This window comes from Oncorhynchus mykiss, chromosome 10, assembly GCF_057628025.1.
Source record: "Oncorhynchus mykiss isolate SJ-2025 chromosome 10, ASM5762802v1, whole genome shotgun sequence".
Taxonomy (NCBI): Eukaryota; Metazoa; Chordata; class Actinopteri; order Salmoniformes; family Salmonidae; genus Oncorhynchus; species Oncorhynchus mykiss.
The window spans coordinates 67,008,066-67,023,789 of NC_143031.1; positions in this window are offsets into that span (position 1 = coordinate 67,008,066).

Here is a 15,724-nt window from a genome sequence, read left to right on the forward strand (position 1 = left end):
TAAGGCAGATTCTTAACTTGAGTAAAGCGATAACGCACGGGTTGACCCTGTAAATCAGTCGATGAAGATGTGTGCCAAACAATCGATTATGCGCATAGGGAGGAACGATATAAGGATTACAGTTAGTTCACCACACTGACCATAACATTGTACATGCAACATTAATATAGTTACATGCAGGTGTCTTATTATTCTTTATGCACTTTGTAGTCATTTGCAACATTAAATGGAAATTGTGATTGTTTATTATTCTGCACTATTTTTATTCCACATAACTTATTAGCCTAGCTCATACATGTTCATTTATTGGACCATACCGTTCATTTAATTTAGTCTAGGCGCATCTGAAACTGAAATGTATGATGAAATGAGATTTTTCTTTTTACCTTCCAATGAACAGGCTGTATTTGATTCTGCTCTGTTCCCATGGCCTAATCAGGGTTTCCGATAGTTGATGCTGTTTATACAGGTAACATTTTTTTTCGGGGTGGCTGACACCGAGGTTGCCTTTCATTTGGAATGATTGATGAAGTCCTTACGGTTCTCCATATTCTGCAGTTTGTCAACACAACTACCTGCTGAGGGAGCGGGACGCCACGCTGTCGCTGCTGAGACGCGCGGTCTCTGGATGAAAGCAGGGGGAATTTGGGTAGGCTTCGATCCCATAGCCTAGCCTATATTATAAAACTATACGCTGTAATTTGACTAATAATAACAACAATAATAATTGTAATATAACATTTACCAACATTCATATTGTATATTATTGAGGAACAGTAGGCCTATTCTAAAATTAACCCTCAGAATAGGCCATATACAAAATACAGTTTGAGAGTTCAAGATAAAATCTACCTGTTTACGAATTTTGTAGCAAACGTTTAATATCTTTCTGGATAGGTTACGGGGAATGTTGAGTTCCATTTACCAGACTTTTGGTCATGTAAATCAAAAACGGATGCTAATCTGAAAGAAGCCAGGCCTATGCTGCACAGGTATAATAAAAGTAATACAAATATCATTGTCATTATTATAGTCAAATAGCCCCCCCAAGAAAAATAAAATAACATGAAAAGAAGAAGAATATGGATGGATAAGATTATTTCGATTCTGGAAATAGGCCTATCTACTATTTCGTCTAGTTGACGCCAGCATGATAGGCCTACTTTCACTAGTCTCGTACACTTTGGCGAACTGACCATCAAACTCTAAACGCGATCATGCTGGACTAATTATGTTCATCCGAAACACAGCAACCGGCATTTTTGCAATACTATCCATGACATCACAGTTTGAAAAGAGGCAAGAGGGGGGAAATGGCACCGCATGCATCTCCTTTCATTATTTTGGTATGGAACCACCAATAATGTTTTCTGCCCAAGGTTTTAAATGTGCTTTGGCATCTTTATTGGCGTTACTCTCACGCAAGGCTTCCTCGGGTCCAAATGTCAAGCAGATGCCAAAGTTGGGGATGTTCTTAACAATCTGAAACCGCACCTCCCAATTCAAAGCCCAAACCCAACGCTCTTGGAAATTGGAAATTCGGTTCCCATAGCCTTTATTCTTTTTTTTGTGTCATTTTACAATTTATGGTTTAGGATTATTGGGTTTTTAATGATTTTCTGCTCTTTTTTAAGTCCTAAAATAGATCTCAATCAATGTGACATTGAAATATTGTGATGTCAACAGACAGCAGTTATAGAAAGGCAGGAGTTTTGAGTGTTTGTTTTGCTTACCGATTTGATCCATGAGTATAGGCCTATATTGTCTGCAGTTTTCAAAAGCATGCCAGTAACTCAATCTGATTGCAAACGTGCACTGATTACGTTACGGAAGTTTTGTTTGGATCCACTCGGCCCCATAACAACCCTGCGCACAAGGGGATGTGTCAATAAGGTTTTAAAAGCGTATTAATTCAACTGAAAATGATGGTGAACATAATTTCAAGAAAACACGTTAACTAGGGGTAGTCCTTTGAAAGAAATTAATGACCCATCGGCAGTCCCGCAATGATGGTGCTTGTAGCTGCTCTCTCTGTCTCCGGGTCTTCTTTGGGGCTCTTGAGAACTCTATTTCCTATCGAAAAAGCCTCGAATTGCGATTATTTTAGGGAGTTACATGGCCTAATAATAATATAATTATTTGCAATAGCATCGTTATAAGATATATCTAATACGTTCTCAATACGTAAAAAACGTATATTGGTTGTAGGGAATAAAGCAATTTGCGTGATATATAACGAGATATCCTTATGATCATTCTTTCAACATGATTCTCTATGATGAAAATATTTCAGAAATACGTTCCATTGTCCTTATGAAATACGTCAGTTCACGTAAATAAATTAAAAGCAGAAACATTTTCACAACAATATTTCCGCTAGCACTTATCAAGTAGCCTTATTGGCCATATCATAAATAATCATGATACGATATTATACTGATATGATTACCTGATATAATTGCTTGTTAGTCCGCTGAAATGTCACATTTGATTTGATCAAGGAACTGTACAAGAGATAACGGACTTTCGTTCTGTCAGAGGTTTAAAAGAACTGTAATCTCCAGATGGCCTTCTAATTGAAAATGGGCTGCCTTATTTTGTACTTAAGGTAACAAATGAAAGACGCAAGAGGACTTGATTTTTATGGCGGTTAAGTCATGCATGGGGAAGTCCTTTCAAGGAAGATGGAGGAGTATTGTAATCCACTGAATGTTTATTTATATAAATGAATGAATCCTACATTTGCTATAGGGTTACATGGATACATATTGTTGTTGGGTGGGGAAAATTGAAACAATGTCCTACCCTTTTTCTGACCTGACAGAGCAGCAGCAAGTTGGTCGCAATTGATACTGTCACAATCCACCCTAAAAACAAAAAAGTTAGCAAAAATCTGAAATCTTCTAATGATAATGTATGTTCTCATAATGAATTACAATATGTCCAGGTATAGCATCTGTATAGTATACTGGCAACGAAACCAAGCCAGTGAAGCAACTAATTGTATAATATAAGTCCAATATACCATAAACACAGCCCCATCTTCAAACAGGGTCATTCTCTCCATACATACATACATACATACATACATACATACATACATACATACATACATACATACATACATACATACATACATACATACACACATACACATACACACACACACACACACACACACACACACACACACACACACACACACACACACACACACACACACACATCTTGCAGCCTAAAGTGTCCCTTATTTTCTGGAGTGGACAGAGAGTCTTCTGGACATCCAACAGCTCTGGCCAGCTGTTGTCCAGCTGTGGGGAGCGATCAGTGACCAAGTCTCTATACCTATCATAGACATCCCATCACAGACACGGCCCATAGGCTGATTCTCTATACCTGTCCTGTCATGGCTATGCTCTGATGAAGGGGTTAGGGAACAGTTGTCTTCTCTTTCATACAGGGAAGAAGGAAGGAGACTTCATATCCTATTGGACAGGGTACTTTTCAAAACCTCGGTCTGGCGCTCAGCGGTACGATATAATATTTCGTATTTGATTTATTTTTAATTCAGATTGGGAAGGAATATGGCCGCGATATGACATGACAATACTTTTCAGCACCAGGACAGTACTGTCACAGCCATGTACATAACCTAGTTGACTGTTGCAGTCCGTTCTCTCTCCTTATGGTTCTCGTTTCTGAGTCGAATACTCAAAGGTGAGTTCCTGATTCTAAGGCAAATCCTGAATAAGCCGTTAGGTGATGTAAGTGGTGGGGATATGTTTTATGGGATGTTTTTTTCATGAAAACCATATCTCTCTGACAACTTACATTACATTACTGCCTCCCCTCCCCCAAACGACATAAAGATATACTAGGGAGAGCGCCCTGCCCAGACGTGACAGGCTGGGGTGTCTGACACTTGTCAGATTACAAGGAGGGGAGATCAGTGATCAGTCTACAGGCTGTTGAGCTGTTGGGTGGAACTACTGCTTTAATCTATCTGCTTATACATCCCCATCATATCGCTGCGCTGCTACTGTTACTAGATTGGCACTGAGAGATGGGGAATAGAATAGAATGGGCTGGAATGGAATGGAATAGAATTGGATAGAATGAGATAGAAAATAAAACACCAGAATATTCACTAATTTGTCCAACATAGCCCACACATTATAACACACTGGAGTACATGTCCAACATTTGTAAATGAACTCTGCTGTAAATTTGGCAATAAGCTTTTATGGAAGGAGGCAGTTCCTTTCCGGATGGCGAGGGTCAACTTATTCAAAGGCTCTCTTCTGACATACTGCTGTACAACACCAGGCCATTCAGCAGCACTATGACAGTGTTATTAGATCCTGAGTGCATCTCAGGAAGTGTGGCCCAGGCTTTACTGGCTATGCTATTGGACATTAAAAGCCCACAAGGCATAAGAGCGTAATCTATATAATAACCCACAAAGGTTTAATTTACAGAAAGCCCACTTGTTTCTCACCTCAGTGTCTATGTCTTAAAATGTATCCTATTCCCTACATAGTGCACTACTTTTGACCAGGACCCACAGGGTTCTGGATAAAAGTAGCACACTGTGGTAGGGAATATGGTGACATTTGGGACGCAAACCAGTGAATTCCATAAGATTTACATTGTATCAAGCGTCAAATTTAAACAGGATCTGCTGGGCTAGTTTCCAGCTAGGGGTTCCTAAAAGATCCGACAGGAAATGTGATGGAAACCATTGACACACAATCTTCGGTTAAAGCTGTTTTCTGGCCTTGCGAGGGTCTAGTTTCTGTACTGAATGAAGAGGCAATAGGTTGGGGGGAAAGTGGGGAAGTGACTTTCAGTGAATTGTCCAAAGTATGCAGTATAAAGGCAGGGTACCCTGGCATATTAAAGCAAGGGTGGGAAAGCTACCATAAGGTGTGTACATCCAATACACAGATGGGGTGGCACAGTCAAACACAGACCAACAGAGTGGTCAACCACATGTTGTGAGAGTGGTTATGAATGGCGTTAGTTATAGTAGGGTGGGTGCCAATGTCCCCACTCTCCACAAGAGCTCATCAACTCCAATGCCCCCTGCTTCAAAGCACCAGGAGGGAGACCCAGAGATCCAACGAGACCTCAGTTGGGAGCAGCCCTCTGTGGGTATGGAGGGCACCAGAGCCAGGGTACCGGGCCCTCCTGGGGCCTCGGAGGTCCAGCCCTCGGCCTCTCTAAGGGCCCAGTTCTTCCAGGTTCCTTTGGCCCTCTGGCTAAAATAATATCCAGTGGCTCCAGTCACTGAGCCTGGTTAATGCATCTGTCCAAGGTCTGCAATTACCTGGTCATAACATTACCCCAGCCGTTGCCAGCCAACCAATCAGGGCAGGGCTTCTATGGGCTTCTAAACAGCCACATTTCGCCAATGTCAAGCTGTTTGATCTCTGAGGGTAATATTGCTGAGAGAAACGTATCAAGAGAGAGAGGAGAGGCCGAAGAGATGTATTTTTGTCTTCTACCTAGTTCCTATTGTTTGGAGGTATCCACCTTCATCACAGACTGGGACATGCGAGGCATACTACACACACAACTGTGCACGTTTACACGTATAGAGACACACACACAGACAGATAATCATGCATTATGTTTATACACTTTTAGTAAGAAATAAATACTATGGGCGTGTGTTCAAGATGTGTTACTTATAAATCAATCTGACATTTTTCTTTTTTATATGTAAAATAATTATTCAGCTTTAGTTTTTAGATGTAAGCTATCCGTTATATACGTGGGGTTTTAAGATCATTCAAATAACCTAATTTCTGTAGGCCTATAGCTGCTCTGTGTTGTGCCTGCATGCCGCCTCTTCATTATAGCTTAATGAAGCATGGACGTGTTGCTTGTTTGTGATTTGTACAAGTCCAGCGTCGTCTGTGTACCATGTTTTGCTGCTGTGCCTATGAGCATTGGTGGTATAGTGGCTCCGTGTCTGCCTACTGAAAAACATAAAAAGGCGCGTGATTAATCGTGCAATTACCAGGGTAATTTTCCCTCTTATCGGTGACGGACTGCAGAGTGATTTGCTTTATTGACTGGGCTGTCCTTGTTTTCACACATTACTACATTGTAAAAAGTCTAGGTGCGTTAATAAAAGGCAGAGGTGAGCGCTGTGTAATTATAAAACACACATCATTTGTATTCCCGAGCCATCAAAGCGGTGAGACATAATTATCATTACTATGACAACCGATTATGTTTGTTTTTCAGAATGATTTGTAACGGGTTTTTGATTTGTAATCGATTCGTTTCATCATAATTATCTTAATCAGAGGTAAATAATCACATTGAGGGGATGAATTAGTGCTTCAAGAAAGCCTAGAGGAACATTTGACCGCCTGGTTTATCATTATGTCCTTTACATAGAAATGAAAACATCCTTGATTTTGACCCACTCAACATGCAAGAAAAATACAGCAAACTCTACTTAAGTAGGCCTAGCCTTGGTAAATGAATGTCTGCTTTGAAATGCAATGCAATAAGGCTTTATTGATCTTGTAGACGACATTGGAATTAAATCTAGGCCAGAATTGTATCCAGTTATTCTTTGTAATGATTAATGCGATACGTATATGTATATACGCAATATTAATATAGCCTTATTGCGTTTCACTTCAAAGCAAACGTATTCATTTACCTGGGCTAGGCCTACTTAAGTAGATTTTGCTACATTTTTCTTACATGTTGAGTGGGTCAAAATCAAGAACGTTATATATTTGGGTCGACTGTTAGAAAAAAATATAGTGGGTGATCGGCGATTTTCGTTTAAAAAAAATATGGGTAACAAACGTTGATATGAAGACATTTACGTTTTTTTTTTTAGATAAGAGATTGAATGAATGTATCAGTTTCCGTGTGTGTGTGTAATGTATAATGCTGTACTTTTCCTATAATAGAAAATCTATAGGCCTATCGTATATTGAAGTTTGAGGTGTCCCTTCGCAATCATCGGTGCAATGCAGACTCTTCCCCCGGTTGTTGGAAGAGGAGTAATCGGCTATATAGGCCAGTCAAGCATCCTCTTTACATAGCCAGAAAATGCTAATTATTTGATTCAAAGTGACCATGAGTATGGCATTCTTTTCAAACAAGGATTACATTGCCACGAAACCAATGAATAAACTATTAAAATGAAAATTAAACGATTCATAATCATTCGATAGTGGATAGGTCCATGAAGAATTGAAAGTGAAAAAATCATGCTTTCAAAATAACGACGATGAGGAATAAATTCACATAGACAACGATGATGGGTTTAACAATTAGATTTAAACATTTAACAGTTGCATTAAGGGTTAGTGAGCGAACTGTATGCAGTTTAGGTTGTTTATATTCCCTTATTCAACTTGGCAATACGGCCAGACAGAGCAAAGGCACGACATAGGCTTAGAATACATCATACACAATAACATTCCTAGAACTTTAAACATTGCTTCGAGTTGTGCTCTTATACGATGACGTATGCATGCCACATCGATTAAAATATGTTATAGGCCGAATAATGAATCGTGTTATTATTTTTAATAAATGAACGACATAGTTTTCACGAGGGTCAAATAAAAACGAACGGTAGGCTGATTCATTTAGAAAATAATGGATTGTAGCATATTTTACTCTATATATCTCATATTTGCATGCGAAAGGAAATTCTACACACCATGAGCAAGGCCTTTTGACACAAACCAGGCAGGAATAATTACTTAATTAATTCCTGATCACATTTGGTATTGCATAAAAAAGCCTTTCTTCAATGAGAGCATGAATTTCTCTCCAAGAGTTTTTGTGTTTCGTTTTCAGATGTTTTCATTATACACTTGCCTGACATATGAATTCAATTCATGAAGAGCAAATCTGCACACAATATTGATGCTCTACGCTATTTGCTGTTCTATCCTTCGATGCGTCAAGGACACATTACAAGAGCTGGTCACAACGATTTTAGACCAAATAATAAGTCAAATAAGAAATCAATTCACGTAAAATTGGCCTACACTCGTAGAAAAAAGTCCCAGTAGTGATTGCACCATTTTCGCATAAACGAACAATAAACACTCTCAAAAATTTTTTTTTCAGATAGATCTAAAAATGCTTCTAGGGCTTCATATATGGCACCTCTTAAGGGTTCTATATGGCGCCATGTATGAAGCAAGCAATAGAACCCTTTTTTGTTCTGTCCGATTTTTTTTTTTTAAAGAGTGAATGTTTCGTTTATGCGAAAATGATACAATCACTACTAGGACTTTTTTCTTCTGAAGTCGACCATCTTCTCATCGAATGTGGAAAAACCATCATTGCTACCCGTAAGGTAGACCACACTCTCTCTCTCTCTCTCTCTGCACCAAGGCATTGTCCAGGATCACTAGGTGGCGATAGAAACCCCCACTAAAACACAACGTGGTTTCAGAGATACCTGCCAACTTTTCGCCTCAGTCGAAACAACCAAAACAAAAACATGTCCCAAGTGTAAGCAGCATTCAGAAAGAACACAACCTCCCTAATAAACAACATCAATTACTGTTTTTCTCTAAAACATGAGTTCATGCTCTGTAGTTAACTTGCAGGCCTATTCCAGCTGCTCCTCCAATCAGATCCCACTGGGAACACACTGGTTGAATCAATGTTGTTTCCATGTCATTTCAATGAAAATATGTTGAACAAACGTGGGATAGACATTGAGTAGATGTCTGTGCCCAGTGGGATATCAACCATCCATCAACCCCATCAACATCTGGGGCGAGTGACTAGAAAGCTTACAGTTTATGTTCAAGTTGACTTTTCGTAGCAGGTTAGAATAATTTACGTAGCAGGTTAGGATAATTAGGTCAGGGTTAGCTAAAATACAAAACACATCTAGTCTCTCTCTCTCTGTACCTCTCTTGGCTGCTCTACCAGTCTCTCATCTGTCTTTCACTCTCCCCATCTCTCTACACCTCTTTTCTCTAGAATGGTGATCGCAGCCAGTCACATCAAACAATCTCTCACTCCAGTTCTCTATTTTATTTAGTCTCTCTCTCTCTCTCCTCTCCTCTCCTCTCCTCTCCTCTCCTCTCCTCTCCTCTCCTCTCCTCTCCTCTCCTCTCCTCTCCTCTCCCCCTCCCTCCCTCCCTCCCTCCCTCCCTCCTCATGGGGCCCGAGGTGACCCAGGGTGCCCCTCTCACCCGCTCTGACCGCCTGCGTGGCCCTGTGGGCGGCCGCGGGTCATAAGGCTGGCCTGGACTGCCACAGGAATGCCCCCGGCTCCAGGCCTTACTCACAGCTGTTGGCATACACTCAGTCCTCTGGCTCAGACCGTCCAGACACACTGTGCACTTTCCCCACATTCCTCCACACGTTGTTCCTCCTCAACCCCAAACTGACTGACATCTAGTCAACCCCAAAGCCAGCCTGGACAACCTAGTCCGTCCCAGACAGAGACATGTGTGGATATTTGTTGCCTGACTGGCAAGGGAGACGCACGGTAAGAGGGTTGCACGCCGCACACAGCATGGAAAACACTGGCCATTGAACAGTGTATCTAAAGTAACATTCGATACACAAAACAATGGGGGGAAGAAGGTAATCTTGCAAAAGATTCATTAAATTATAAACCGACGGAAGGACACTACAACATGTCGCGCATTTTGATTACACTCCATCGAGTAATCTATTAGTGAGACATTTCCCTCATTAAAGATCTTGATTATTTTATCATAAAATTATATTGATACAGTCAGCTAGAGAACGGGAACCCCCATTCTAATCAAGCTCTGTATAAAATCAATCATCCTCCGGTTTCAGTGGCCACAGTTTTACGGCTGCTACAGACGTGCGGGGCCGGAGAAGCTAAAAGTGGAGGGCCTGTACCTGGATTATGTAGCCGTTTGAAGTTTCTCCCTCTCAGATGGGCCCTTCAGTGGAAAGACACAATCAAATTGGGCCCCCTTCCCAGTTTAAAGGGGCTAGAGTGGGACCACCAACAGCCAGGGAGAGCCAGGGCTGGGGCCGGCTTTTATGGCCTAGGTTGGTGCTGGGCTGAGGGGGTTGAGGGGCCAGGGTAGGCTAGTAGCTAGCTGGGAAACCATTTCAGCAATGGAAGTGAACGGTTGGATAATGGCCTTATTCCCTCAGGGGTGGCTCGATGCGTTGTAAATCCTAGGAGTCCCGAGTCCCATACTCCATTTTTACTAGGTGCTTGCCTTGCCTGCTGATGTGAATGGATGAGTGAGTATCCAGTTTCAATTTAAGTTCGAAATAGTAGAAATGAGACTGAAAAGGGGCACTTATAAGGCAGAAGTCTTATTTTTCGTTCTCCGCAAAGACACATGCTTCAAAGATACATAAAATGGGAGATCTTAATCCACTTTTCCGCTGTTCATTAGTTTTTTTTCTCAGACAATAGGCTTGGGTTGCCCTGTCTGTACCAGAGAGAGAGACAGAGAGAACGAGAGAGAGAGAGAGAGAACGAGAGAGAGAGAGAGAGAGAACGAGAGAGAGAGAGAGAGAGAGAACGAGAGAGAGAAAGAGAGAGAGAGAGAGAGAGAGAGAGAACGAGAGAGAGAACGAGAGAACGAGAGAGAGAGAGAGAGAGAGAGAGAGAGAGAGAGAGAGAGAGTGAGACAGAGAGAACGAGAGAGAACGAGAGAGAACGAGAGAGAACGAGAGAGAACGAGAGAGAGAGAGAGAGAGAGAGAGAGAGAGAGAGAGAGAGAGAACGAGAGAGATCGAGAAGTAAAACAGAGAGCCTAAAGAACCCTTTATCTCCACCCGTCCTGATCAGTTACTCTCTCCAAAATGGCCGCCCATGTACCACTACCACACACCCCTTCCTCCTTCGAGCTGGCTACCATAGAAACGGGTCATTACCATAGATACATGGGTCAGACCCGGTATGACCTCAGAGCAACAGGATGCCAGCGGCCAATCACTGGCCTCCCTCACGTCCCTCTGGGTTAGCGGTGGCATAGAGTGAGACGTAACAGATGCTTGCCCTCCTTCACCACTCAGCCACAGCAAGGGAGAGCCGAGCATTTCATCATCCTTCTTCACAGCTCCAGTCGCAAAATCCAATAGAAGCATAAGCCACAACCGTCTTGAGTGTTTGGGAGTCTTGCATTTAAAAACAAACAAATGTTGGCCACAAAACCACCATTGTTTGACCATAAGGACAACACATACACTAATATTTGCGGAATCAAATCAAATAAGGAAAATTAAGTTCTTGTTTTTTACTTGTCAGACTACAAATCAACCCGGATTGAGTTTCCAACTACAAAACTTGATGAAACTACACCTCCCAGGATCCTCTGTAGTGGCTTCATCATAAACCGTGGTGGTCAGAGTAGCCTAACAACATTGTTGAAAGCTGTGGAGGAGCGGCCAATACTAAACAGAGCTGGTCCCATGGTGTTAGCACCTGGGTGGGCAGGCAACTTTCCCATGTCAAAGGCGGCCCTCGCCATTCCTGTCACAGCGATTACACGCCCTGTAAAATACTTGAAATAGTGTCGCATTAGTGAGAATATGTGAATGAGATCGACTGTTCTGCGAAAGCCGGGGGTTTGCGTTCATGTCCGTGTGTCGTGGCGTGACGCCTACATGACAGGGACAAGTAGGTGGTGCCACTTCATAACAACAACACTACTTTACTCAACGGCCTGCGGAAAGGATGTTTTCCCAGGCGTCTAAACATTATCCTGGTGCCCTGTATGGACATTTTGAAATCATGGAAATCAGTCACATACATCAGAATTCAACCCTCTAACCCACTTGCTAAACCCTTCTGAATGGGCCTGAAGTAAACTAAATGACCAAAAGTATGTGGACACCTGCTTGTTGAAATTTTAATTCCAAAATAATGGCCATTAACATGGAGTTGGTCCCCACTTTGCTGCTATAACAGCCTACACTCTTCTGGAAATACTTTCCACTAGATGTTGGGACATTGCTGCAGGGACTTGCTTACATTTAGCCACAAGAGCATGAGTGAGGCCAGGCACTGATGTCGGGCAATTAGGCCTGGCTCGCAGTCCGAGTTCCAATTCATCCCAAAGGTGTTCGATGGGGTTGAGATCAGGGCTCTGTGCAGGCTAGTCAAGTTCTTCCACACCGATCTTGACAAACCATTTCTGTATGAACCTCGCTTTGTGCACAGGGACATTGTCATGTTGAAACAGGAAAGGGCCTTCCACAAAACTGTTGCCACAAAGTTGGAAGCACAGAATCGTCTAGAATGTAATTGTATGCTGTAGTGTTAAGATTTCCCTTCGCTGGAACTAAGCGGCCTAGCCCGAATCATGAAAAACAGCCCCAGATCATTATTCCTCCTCCGCCAAACTTTACGGTTGGCACTATGCATTAGGGCAGGTAGCGTTCTCCTGGCATCCTCCAAACCCAGATTCGCCCGTCGGACTGCCAAATGGTGAAGCGTGATTCATCACTCCAGAGAATGTGTTTCCACTGCTCCAGAGTCCAATGGCGGCGAACTTCACACCACTCCAGCCAATGCTTGGCATTGGAAATCCATTTCAGGAAGCTCCCGACGAACAGTTCTTATTCTGACGTTGCTTCCAGAGGCAGTTTGGAACTCTGTGGTGAGTGTTGCAATTGAGGATGGACAATTTTTACATGTTACGTGCTTCTGCACTTGGCAATCCCGTTCTGTGAGCTTGTGGCCTACCACTTCACGGCTGAGCCGTTGTTGGAATTGTCAGACATCATCTAAAGTAACCTTAGAGCAAAAGAAGAAAAAAATACAAAACACTTTCTATATATGTACAGTATATACAAAAACTTGTGTTTTGGTGGTACAGTATCCCTTCACTGAAACATTCATTAAGATGAGGGTTAACGGACACTACTGTATGTTGGTATACGATGTAATTCAGTGTGGTTCTTTGCTGAGTGGCTATGTGACAGAGCTGTCTTATAAAGAGATCTTCATGACAGAGTGAGTGTACTTTGCGCGTTAACCTTGTTAGTCGAAAGACGACTTTTACAGGCCTGTTAAAATGGCAAAATATACCTTTTTTTTTTTTACCTCACCTCTGCATGTGTGTAAACTATGAGTTTGTAATTTCCTGTGACCATATCTGCTTCCCATCCTCCTGTGTTTAATTTTTACTATATTTTTTTACTATTTAAAGTCAAATTTTCTTTCTCTATTCAGCATTTCTTCCCCGCTGTGGGGCTGATTCCAACCAATTTGTGTGTCTGAGGTCTGGTGCCTCTATTATTGCATTTATATCAGCAGGCTATAGACCTTTTCTAGCATGAGAGCTACTTTTCTCCTCTCCCTTGCAACTCTTCCCCGGGTCCTTAGTGCACTATATTCTCTTGTACACTATGTTTTCTGCCAATATACCTAGCAAAATAATGGTTAATAAACAACTCTAAGGCGGGCCCTAAAAAAATCAGATTGAAAAAAATATGTTTTATATTTTCACAAATGATGTTTTCTCAGGTAGATTTTTCCTGGCGTTAGATATCTTTTAGTTTTTCCACTCTCAGAATACATATATTTTTAGAGAGAAACAACAAAATTGGATGTTCTAAGTAAATGGTTAAATGGTTAAATCACATCAGAAGACCATCTTTTTTAGGTCTGGAAGAAAACCAACACATTCATATTTTGGGATGCTGGCCTTGTTGTCTTGAGGAAACTGTTGTGTGAAAACCCCAGCAGTGTTGCAGCCCTTAACAAAAACTGGTGTGCCTGGCACCTACTGACATACCCCGTCAAAAGGAACTGAAATATGTTGTCTTGCCCATTCACCTTCGGAATGGCACAAATACACAATCCATGACTCAATTGTCTCAGGGCTTAAAAATCCTTCTTTAACCTGTCTCCTCCCCTTCATCTACACTGATTTGAAGTGGATTTAACAAGTGACCTCAATAAGGAATCATAGATTGACCAGGTGAATCCAGGTGAAATCTATGTCATGGAAAGAGCAGGTGTTCTGTTTTGTATAGTCGTGGCCAAAAGTTTTGAGAATGACACAAATATTAATTTTCAAAGTCTGCTGCCTCAGTTTGTATGATGGCAATTTGCATATACTCCAGAATGTTATGAAGAGTGATCAGATGAATTTGAATTAATTGCAAAGTCCCTCTTTGCCATGCAAATTAACGGAATCCCCCCCAAAAATTCCACTGCATTTCAGCCCTGCCACAAAAGGACCAGCTGACATCATGTCAGGGATTCTCTCGTTAACACTGGTGTGAGTGTTGACGAGGACAAGGCTGGAGATCACTCTGTCATGCTGATTGAGTTTGAATAACAGACTGGAAGCTTCAAAGGGAGGGTGGTAAAGTCATTTTCTCTGATGAATCCCCTTTCCGATTGATTGGGGCATCCGGAAAACAAGGTGAGCGCTACCATCAGTCCTGTGTCATGCCAACAGTAAAGCATCCTGAGACCATTCATGTGTGGGGTTGCTTCTCAGCCAAAGGAGTGGGCTCACTCACAATTTTGCCTAAGAACACAGCCATGAATAAAGAATGGTACCAACACATCCTCCGAGAGCAACTTCTCCCAACCATCCAGGAACAGTTTGGTGACAAACAATGCCTTTTCCAGCATGATGGATCACCTTGCCATAAGGCAAAAGTGATAACTAAGTGGCTCGGGGAACAAAACATCAATATTTTGGGTCCATGGCCAGGAAAATCCCCAGACCTTAATCCCATTGAGAACTTGTGGTCAATCCTCAAGAGGCGGGTGGACAAACAAAAACCCACAAATTCGGACAAACTCCAAGCATTGATTATGCAAGAATGGGCTGCCATCAGTCAGGATGTGGCCCAGAAGTTAATTGACAGCATGCTAGGGTGGATTGCAGAGGTTTTGAAAAAGAACGGTCAACACTGCAAATATTGACTCTTTGCATCAACTTCATGTAATTGTCAATAAAGACCTTTGACAGTAATGAAATGCTTGTAATCATACTTCAGTATTCCATAGTAACATCTGACAAAAATATCTGAAGACACTGAAGCAGCAAACGTTGTGAAAATTAATTTGTGTCATTCTCCAAACTTTTGGCCACGACTGTACACTTGATGTATTTGGCGCATGTGGTAAATACAGTTTGATTTGATTTGAATGAGAATATCCATTCTAGTCATTTTATTTGTATGTAGGACATCCTCTCTACCAAAGGAGAGGAAGCAGCCATGTCTGTCTGACAGGCTTTTAATTCAACCCAGAACAGAGCAGCTTACAGGGGAACAGACATCTCACCTGAGATTCTTTTCATATATTTAAATATCAAAGTGTTACTTACTATGTGTCCATTACTATTATAATGTCAAAGGTCCGTGTGTGTGTGCATGCCAGTTTGTGCACGTGTTCCATTGCATGTGCAGGAACATGTGAGCATGTGTACCAAGTGAATATGTGTGTGTGTGTGTGTGTGTGTGTGTGTGTGTGTGTGTGTGTGTGTGTGTGTGTGTGTGTGTGTGTGTGCGCGTGCGTGAGTGCGTGCGAGAGAGACGCTAGAATCTGCAGTGGTGGATTTCTCCATGGAGAGATGGGAGGGAAGGCCTTTCACCTTCTCTGGCCCTCCTTCTCTGACCCTGTCTCTCTCAGAGTGAGGTGGGTTAAGAGTTTTTGTAATGTATTTATTTATTATACTCTCAGAGGTTTATAATATGGCTGCATTGCCATGTTTAAGGTGTACACAGATCCATTCTGTTGATT